Genomic DNA, 9437 nt, shown 5'->3' with positions numbered 1-9437 from the left:
ATACGCCGCTGGTACGAACCAATACGCCGCTGGAAAAAAAGCAATACGCCGCTGGTACGAACCAATACGCCGCTGGAAAAAAAAGCAATACGCCGCTGGTACGAACCAATACGCCGCTGGAAAAAAAGCAATACGCCGCTGGTACGAACCAATACGCCGCTGGAAAAAAAAGCAATACGCCGCTGGTACGAACCAATACGCCGCTGGAAAAAAAGCAATACGCCGCTGGTACGAACCAATACGCCGCTGGTACTTTGTAATAAGAATTACATTATAAGATAGAAAGCACTACGCCGCTGGACATAAAATCTCCATTATCCGAACGAAAGCAATACGCCGCTGGTACTTTATTTTATTATAATAATTTAATTATAAGACAGAAACCGCTGATACTTGGTTGTAAAATCTCCATTATCCGAACGAAAGTAACACGCCGCTGGTACTTTATTTTATTATAATAATTTAATTATAAGACAGAAACCGCTGGTACTTGGTTGTAAAATCTCCATTATCCGAACGAAAGCAATACGCCGTTGGTACTTGGTTATAAAATTTTCATTACAAGATAGAAAGCAATATGCCGCTGGTTATATTAATGTAATCTTATGGAAAGCATTACGCCGCTGGAACTTTGACCATTGCAATAATCGATCGGAAGCTATACACAGCAAGGAATACGAATATTATACCAAGAGATCGAAAACAATACGCTGTTCGGACGTTTTGACTAGCTGTCGCACAGTGCAGACGCGCCGACCCGTCGCTCCGCATTTCGAGCGCAATTTCAGTGGTTTTTCAGTTCAGAAAATTACAGAGAGTGTTTGGTTGTGTTGCAGGAGTCAAACTGAATGATTTGATGCATAAAGTTTAATTAAACTCCCATTACTTTGCCGGGAAACATCGATTATTCCGATCTAGAAAGAGACAGAGACAGTCGATCCGCGTTATGTTAAATATTGCAAGGTTCCCGATTCCACAAAATTATAAAAAGTATACGGCTGTGTAGCAGGGATCAAAACGAGTAATTTCGTGTATAAAGTTTAATTAATATCCCATTAGTTTGCCGGGAAACATCGATTATTCCGATCTAGAAAGAGACAGAGACAGTCGATCCGCGTTATGTTAAATATTTCAAGGTTCCCGATTCCACAAAATTATAAAAAGTATACGGCTGTGTAGCGGGGATCAAAACGAGTAATTTCATGTATAAAGTTTAATTAAACTCCCAATAGTTTGCCGGGAAACATCGATTCTTCCGATCTAGAAAGAGACAGAGACAGTCGATCCGCGTTATGATAAATATTTCGAGGTTCCCGATTCCACAAAATTATAAAAAGTATACGGCTGTGTAGCGGGGATCAGAACGAGTAATTTCATGTATAAAGTTTAATTAAACTCCCAATAGTTTGCCGGGAAACATCGATTCTTCCGATCTAGAAAGAGACAGAGACAGTCGATCCGCGTTATGATAAATATTTCGAGGTTCCCGATTCCACAAAATTATAAAAAGTATACGGCTGTGTAGCGGGGATCAGAACGAGTAATTTCATGTATAAAGTTTAATTAAACTCCCAATAGTTTGCCGGGAAACATCGATTCTTCCGATCTAGAAAGAGACAGAGACAGTCGATCCGCGTTATGATAAATATTTCGAGGTTCCCGATTCCACAAAATTATAAAAAGTATACGGCTGTGTAGCGGGGATCAGAACGAGTAATTTCATGTATAAAGTTTAATTAAACTCCCAATAGTTTGCCGGGAAACATCGATTCTTCCGATCTAGAAAGAGACAGAGACAGTCGATCCGCGTTATGATAAATATTTCGAGGTTCCCGATTCCACAAAATTATAAAAAGTATACGGCTGTGTAGCGGGGATCAAAACGAGTAATTTCATGTATAAAGTTTAATTAAACTCCCAATAGTTTGCCGGGAAACATCGATTCTTCCGATCTAGAAAGAGACAGAGACAGTCGATCCGCGTTATGTTAAATATTGCAAGGTTCCCGATTCCACAAAATTATAAAAAGTATACGGCTGTGTAGCAGGGATCAAAACGAGTAATTTCGTGTATAAAGTTTAATTAATATCCCATTAGTTTGCCGGGAAACATCGATTATTCCGATCTAGAAAGAGACAGAGACAGTCGATCCGCGTTATGTTAAATATTTCAAGGTTCCCGATTCCACAAAATTATAAAAAGTATACGGCTGTGTAGCGGGGATCAAAACGAGTAATTTCATGTATAAAGTTTAATTAAACTCCCAATAGTTTGCCGGGAAACATCGATTCTTCCGATCTAGAAAGAGACAGAGACAGTCGATCCGCGTTATGATAAATATTTCGAGGTTCCCGATTCCACAAAATTATAAAAAGTATACGGCTGTGTAGCAGGGATCAAAACGAGTAATTTCGTGTATAAAGTTTAATTAATATCCCATTAGTTTGCCGGGAAACATCGATTATTCCGATCTAGAAAGAGACAGAGACAGTCGATCCGCGTTATGATAAATATTTCGAGGTTCCCGATTCCACAAAATTATAAAAAGTATACGGCTGTGTAGCGGGGATCAGAACGAGTAATTTCATGTATAAAGTTTAATTAAACTCCCAATAGTTTGCCGGGAAACATCGATTCTTCCGATCTAGAAAGAGACAGAGACAGTCGATCCGCGTTATGATAAATATTTCAAGGTTCCCGATTCCACAAAATTATAAAAAGTATACGGCTGTGTAGCGGGGATCAGAACGAGTAATTTCATGTATAAAGTTTAATTAAACTCCCAATAGTTTTCCGGGAAACATCGATTCTTCCGATCTAGAAAGAGACAGAGACAGTCGATCCGCGTTATGATAAATATTTCGAGGTTCCCGATTCCACAAATTTATAAAAAGTTTACGGCTGTGTAGCGGGGATCAGAACGAGTAATTTCATGTATAAAGTTTAATTAAACTCCCAATAGTTTGCCGGGAAACATCGATTCTTCCGATCTAGAAAGAGACAGAGACAGTCGATCCGCGTTATGATAAATATTTCAAGGTTCCCGATTCCACAAAATTATAAAAAGTATACGGCTGTGTAGCGGGGATCAAAACGAGTAATTTCATGTATAAAGTTTAATTAAACTTCCAATAGTTTGTCGGGAAACATCGATAGTTCGATCGCGCGAGAGAGACAGAGAAACGAACAGACTTCTTTTCGATTTACGGCTAAAATAAATTTTTCTAATTTTTTTCAATAACATATTCTTGCTTAGATAACTTTTTTACATAGGGATTAAGCATTTAGAACGATACATTGTTTAAAATAAGGGCACTTTACTCTTGACATTTTACGGTTTTTTCAATTTTCTGAAAAATCCTATCATTAGATTTTTTTAAAAATACGATATTCTTGCTTAACTAACGTTTCTACATAGGGATTAAGCATTTAGAACGAAATCTAATGTCAGAAAATGGCACTTTACTCTTGACATTTTTCGGTTTTTTCAATTTTCTGGAAAATCCTATCATTAGATTTTTTTAAAAATACGATATTCTTGCTTAACTAACGTTTCTACATAGGGATTAAGCATTTAGAACGAAATCTAATGTAGGAAAATGGTACTTTACTCTTGATCGGTACGGTGGGACTTTGAAAATATTCGGGCGTTCCAATCGCTCGTCTGTTGCATCATAGCGCGTCTCGGCGCAATCGACCGATTCGCTCGACCCATTATTTTCGATTTACGGCTAAAATAAATTTTTCTCATTTTATTCAATAACATATTCTTGCTTAGATAACTTTTTTACATAGGGATTAAGCATTTAGAACGATATAATGTTTAAAATAAGGGCACTTTACTCTTGACATTTTACGGTTTTTTCAATTTTCTGAAAAATCCTATCATTAGATTTTTTTAAAAATACGATATTCTTGCTTAACTAACGTTTCTACATAGGGATTAAGCATTTAGAACGAAATCTAATGTCAGAAAATGGCACTTTACTCTTGACATTTTTCGGTTTTTTCAATTTTCTGGAAAATCCTATCATTAGATTTTTTTAAAAATACGATATTCTTGCTTAACTAACGTTTCTACATAGGGATTAAGCATTTAGAACGAAATCTAATGTCAGAAAATGGCACTTTACTCTTGACATTTTTCGGTTTTTTCAATTTTCTGGGAAATCCTATCATTAGATTTTTTTAAAAATACGATATTCTTGCTTAACTAACGTTTTTACATAGGGATTAAGCATTTAGAACGAAATCTAATGTAGGAAAATGGTACTTTACTCTTGATCGGTACGTTGGGACTTTGAAAATATTCGGGCGTTCCAATCGCTCGTCTGTTGCATCATAGCGCGTCTCGGCGCAATCGACCGATTCGCTCGATCCATTATTTTCGATTTACGGCTAAAATAAATTTTTCTAATTTTTTTCAATAACATATTCCTGCTAAAATAACTTTTTTACATAGGGATTAAGCATTTAGAACGATACATTGTTTAAAATAAGGGCACTTTACTCTTGACATTTTACGGTTTTTTCAATTTTCTGAAAAATCCTATCATTAGATTTTTTTAAAAATACGATATTCTTGCTTAACTAACGTTTCTACATAGGGATTAAGCATTTAGAACGAAATCTAATGTCAGAAAATGGCACTTTACTCTTGACATTTTTCGGTTTTTTCAATTTTCTGGGAAATCCTATCATTAGATTTTTTTAAAAATACGATATTCTTGCTTAACTAACGTTTTTACATAGGGATTAAGCATTTAGAACGAAATCTAATGTAGGAAAATGGTACTTTACTCTTGATCGGTACGTTGGGACTTTGAAAATATTCGGGCGTTCCAATCGCTCGTCTGTTGCATCATAGCGCGTCTCGGCGCAATCGACCGATTCGCTCGATCCATTATTTTCGATTTACGGCTAAAATAAATTTTTCTAATTTTTTTCAATAACATATTCCTGCTAAAATAACTTTTTTACATAGGGATTAAGCATTTAGAACGATACATTGTTTAAAATAAGGGCACTTTACTCTTGACATTTTACGGTTTTTTCAATTTTCTGAAAAATCCTATCATTAGATTTTTTTAAAAATACGATATTCTTGCTTAACTAACGTTTCTACATAGGGATTAAGCATTTAGAACGAAATCTAATGTCAGAAAATGGCACTTTACTCTTGACATTTTTCGGTTTTTTCAATTTTCTGGGAAATCCTATCATTAGATTTTTTTAAAAATACGATATTCTTGCTTAACTAACGTTTTTACATAGGGATTAAGCATTTAGAACGAAATCTAATGTAGGAAAATGGTACTTTACTCTTGATCGGTACGTTGGGACTTTGAAAATATTCGGGCGTACGCGGCGCGCTCGGCGCTTCGAACAGCTCCGGTGTCCCCATTATTTTCGATTTACGGCTAAAATAAATTTTTCTAATTTTTTTCAATAACATATTCCTGCTAAAATAACTTTTTTACATAGGGATTAAGCATTTAGAACGATACATTGTTTAAAATAAGGGCACTTTACTCTTGACATTTTACGGTTTTTTCAATTTTCTGAAAAATCCTATCATTAGATTTTTTTAAAAATACGATATTCTTGCTTAACTAACGTTTCTACATAGGGATTAAGCATTTAGAACGAAATCTAATGTCAGAAAATGGCACTTTACTCTTGACATTTTTCGGTTTTTTCAATTTTCTGGAAAATCCTATCATTAGATTTTTTTAAAAATACGATATTCTTGCTTAACTAACGTTTTTACATAGGGATTAAGCATTTAGAACGAAATCTAATGTAGGAAAATGGTACTTTACTCTTGATCGGTACGTTGGGACTTTGAAAATATTCGGTGGTTCCAATCGCTCGTCTGTTGCATCATAGCGCGTCTCGGCGCAATCGACCGATTCGCTCGATCCATTATTTTCGATTTACGGCTAAAATAAATTTTTCTAATTTTTTTCAATAACATATTCCTGCTTAAATAACTTTTTTACATAGGGATTAAGCATTTAGAACGATACATTGTTTAAAATAAGGGCACTTTACTCTTGACATTTTACGGTTTTTTCAATTTTCTGAAAAATCCTATCATTAGATTTTTTTAAAAATACGATATTCTTGCTTAACTAACGTTTCTACATAGGGATTAAGCATTTAGAACGAAATCTAATGTCAGAAAATGGCACTTTACTCTTGACATTTTTCGGTTTTTTCAATTTTCTGGGAAATCCTATCATTAGATTTTTTTAAAAATACGATATTCTTGCTTAACTAACGTTTTTACATAGGGATTAAGCATTTAGAACGAAATCTAATGTAGGAAAATGGTACTTTACTCTTGATCGGTACGTTGGGACTTTGAAAATATTCGGGCGTTCCAATCGCTCGTCTGTTGCATCATAGCGCGTCTCGGCGCAATCGACCGATTCGCTCGATCCATTATTTTCGATTTACGGCTAAAATAAATTTTTCTAATTTTTTTCAATAACATATTCCTGCTAAAATAACTTTTTTACATAGGGATTAAGCATTTAGAACGATACATTGTTTAAAATAAGGGCACTTTACTCTTGACATTTTACGGTTTTTTCAATTTTCTGAAAAATCCTATCATTAGATTTTTTTAAAAATACGATATTCTTGCTTAACTAACGTTTCTACATAGGGATTAAGCATTTAGAACGAAATCTAATGTCAGAAAATGGCACTTTACTCTTGACATTTTTCGGTTTTTTCAATTTTCTGGGAAATCCTATCATTAGATTTTTTTAAAAATACGATATTCTTGCTTAACTAACGTTTTTACATAGGGATTAAGCATTTAGAACGAAATCTAATGTAGGAAAATGGTACTTTACTCTTGATCGGTACGTTGGGACTTTGAAAATATTCGGGCGTTCCAATCGCTCGTCTGTTGCATCATAGCGCGTCTCGGCGCAATCGACCGATTCGCTCGATCCATTATTTTCGATTTACGGCTAAAATAAATTTTTCTAATTTTTTTCAATAACATATTCCTGCTAAAATAACTTTTTTACATAGGGATTAAGCATTTAGAACGATACATTGTTTAAAATAAGGGCACTTTACTCTTGACATTTTACGGTTTTTTCAATTTTCTGAAAAATCCTATCATTAGATTTTTTTAAAAATACGATATTCTTGCTTAACTAACGTTTCTACATAGGGATTAAGCATTTAGAACGAAATCTAATGTCAGAAAATGGCACTTTACTCTTGACATTTTTCGGTTTTTTCAATTTTCTGGGAAATCCTATCATTAGATTTTTTTAAAAATACGATATTCTTGCTTAACTAACGTTTTTACATAGGGATTAAGCATTTAGAACGAAATCTAATGTAGGAAAATGGTACTTTACTCTTGATCGGTACGTTGGGACTTTGAAAATATTCGGGCGTTCCAATCGCTCGTCTGTTGCATCATAGCGCGTCTCGGCGCAATCGACCGATTCGCTCGATCCATTATTTTCGATTTACGGCTAAAATAAATTTTTCTAATTTTTTTCAATAACATATTCCTGCTTAAATAACTTTTTTACATAGGGATTAAGCATTTAGAACGATACATTGTTTAAAATAAGGGCACTTTACTCTTGACATTTTACGGTTTTTTCAATTTTCTGAAAAATCCTATCATTAGATTTTTTTAAAAATACGATATTCTTGCTTAACTAACGTTTCTACATAGGGATTAAGCATTTAGAACGAAATCTAATGTCAGAAAATGGCACTTTACTCTTGACATTTTTCGGTTTTTTCAATTTTCTGGAAAATCCTATCATTAGATTTTTTTAAAAATACGATATTCTTGCTTAACTAACGTTTCTACATAGGGATTAAGCATTTAGAACGAAATCTAATGTCAGAAAATGGCACTTTACTCTTGACATTTTTCGGTTTTTTCAATTTTCTGGAAAATCCTATCATTAGATTTTTTTAAAAATACGATATTCTTGCTTAACTAACGTTTTTACATAGGGATTAAGCATTTAGAACGAAATCTAATGTAGGAAAATGGTACTTTACTCTTGATCGGTACGTTGGGACTTTGAAAATATTCGGGCGTTCCAATCGCTCGTCTGTTGCATCATAGCGCGTCTCGGCGCAATCGACCGATTCGCTCGATCCATTATTTTCGATTTACGGCTAAAATAAATTTTTCTAATTTTTTTCAATAACATATTCCTGCTTAAATAACTTTTTTACATAGGGATTAAGCATTTAGAACGATACATTGTTTAAAATAAGGGCACTTTACTCTTGACATTTTACGGTTTTTTCAATTTTCTGAAAAATCCTATCATTAGATTTTTTTAAAAATACGATATTCTTGCTTAACTAACGTTTCTACATAGGGATTAAGCATTTAGAACGAAATCTAATGTCAGAAAATGGCACTTTACTCTTGACATTTTTCGGTTTTTTCAATTTTCTGGAAAATCCTATCATTAGATTTTTTTAAAAATACGATATTCTTGCTTAACTAACGTTTTTACATAGGGATTAAGCATTTAGAACGAAATCTAATGTAGGAAAATGGTACTTTACTCTTGATCGGTACGTTGGGACTTTGAAAATATTCGGGGGTTCCAATCGCTCGTCTGTTGCATCATAGCGCGTCTCGGCGCAATCGACCGATTCGCTCGATCCATTATTTTCGATTTACGGCTAAAATAAATTTTTCTAATTTTTTTCAATAACATATTCCTGCTTAAATAACTTTTTTACATAGGGATTAAGCATTTAGAACGATACATTGTTTAAAATAAGGGCACTTTACTCTTGACATTTTACGGTTTTTTCAATTTTCTGAAAAATCCTATCATTAGATTTTTTTAAAAATACGATATTCTTGCTTAACTAACGTTTCTACATAGGGATTAAGCATTTAGAACGAAATCTAATGTCAGAAAATGGCACTTTACTCTTGACATTTTTCGGTTTTTTCAATTTTCTGGGAAATCCTATCATTAGATTTTTTTAAAAATACGATATTCTTGCTTAACTAACGTTTTTACATAGGGATTAAGCATTTAGAACGAAATCTAATGTAGGAAAATGGTACTTTACTCTTGATCGGTACGTTGGGACTTTGAAAATATTCGGGCGTTCCAATCGCTCGTCTGTTGCATCATAGCGCGTCTCGGCGCAATCGACCGATTCGCTCGATCCATTATTTTCGATTTACGGCTAAAATAAATTTTTCTAATTTTTTTCAATAACATATTCCTGCTTAAATAACTTTTTTACATAGGGATTAAGCATTTAGAACGATACATTGTTTAAAATAAGGGCACTTTACTCTTGACATTTTACGGTTTTTTCAATTTTCCGAAAAATCCTATCATTAGATTTTTTTAAAAATACGATATTCTTGCTTAACTAACGTTTCTACATAGGGATTAAGC

The sequence above is a fragment of the Megalopta genalis genome, unplaced genomic scaffold (genome assembly GCF_051020955.1).
Source record: "Megalopta genalis isolate 19385.01 unplaced genomic scaffold, iyMegGena1_principal scaffold0094, whole genome shotgun sequence".
Classification (NCBI taxonomy): domain Eukaryota; kingdom Metazoa; phylum Arthropoda; class Insecta; order Hymenoptera; family Halictidae; genus Megalopta; species Megalopta genalis.
The sequence above is the reverse complement of the archived record's forward strand: the minus strand, read 5'-3'. Positions refer to the sequence as shown.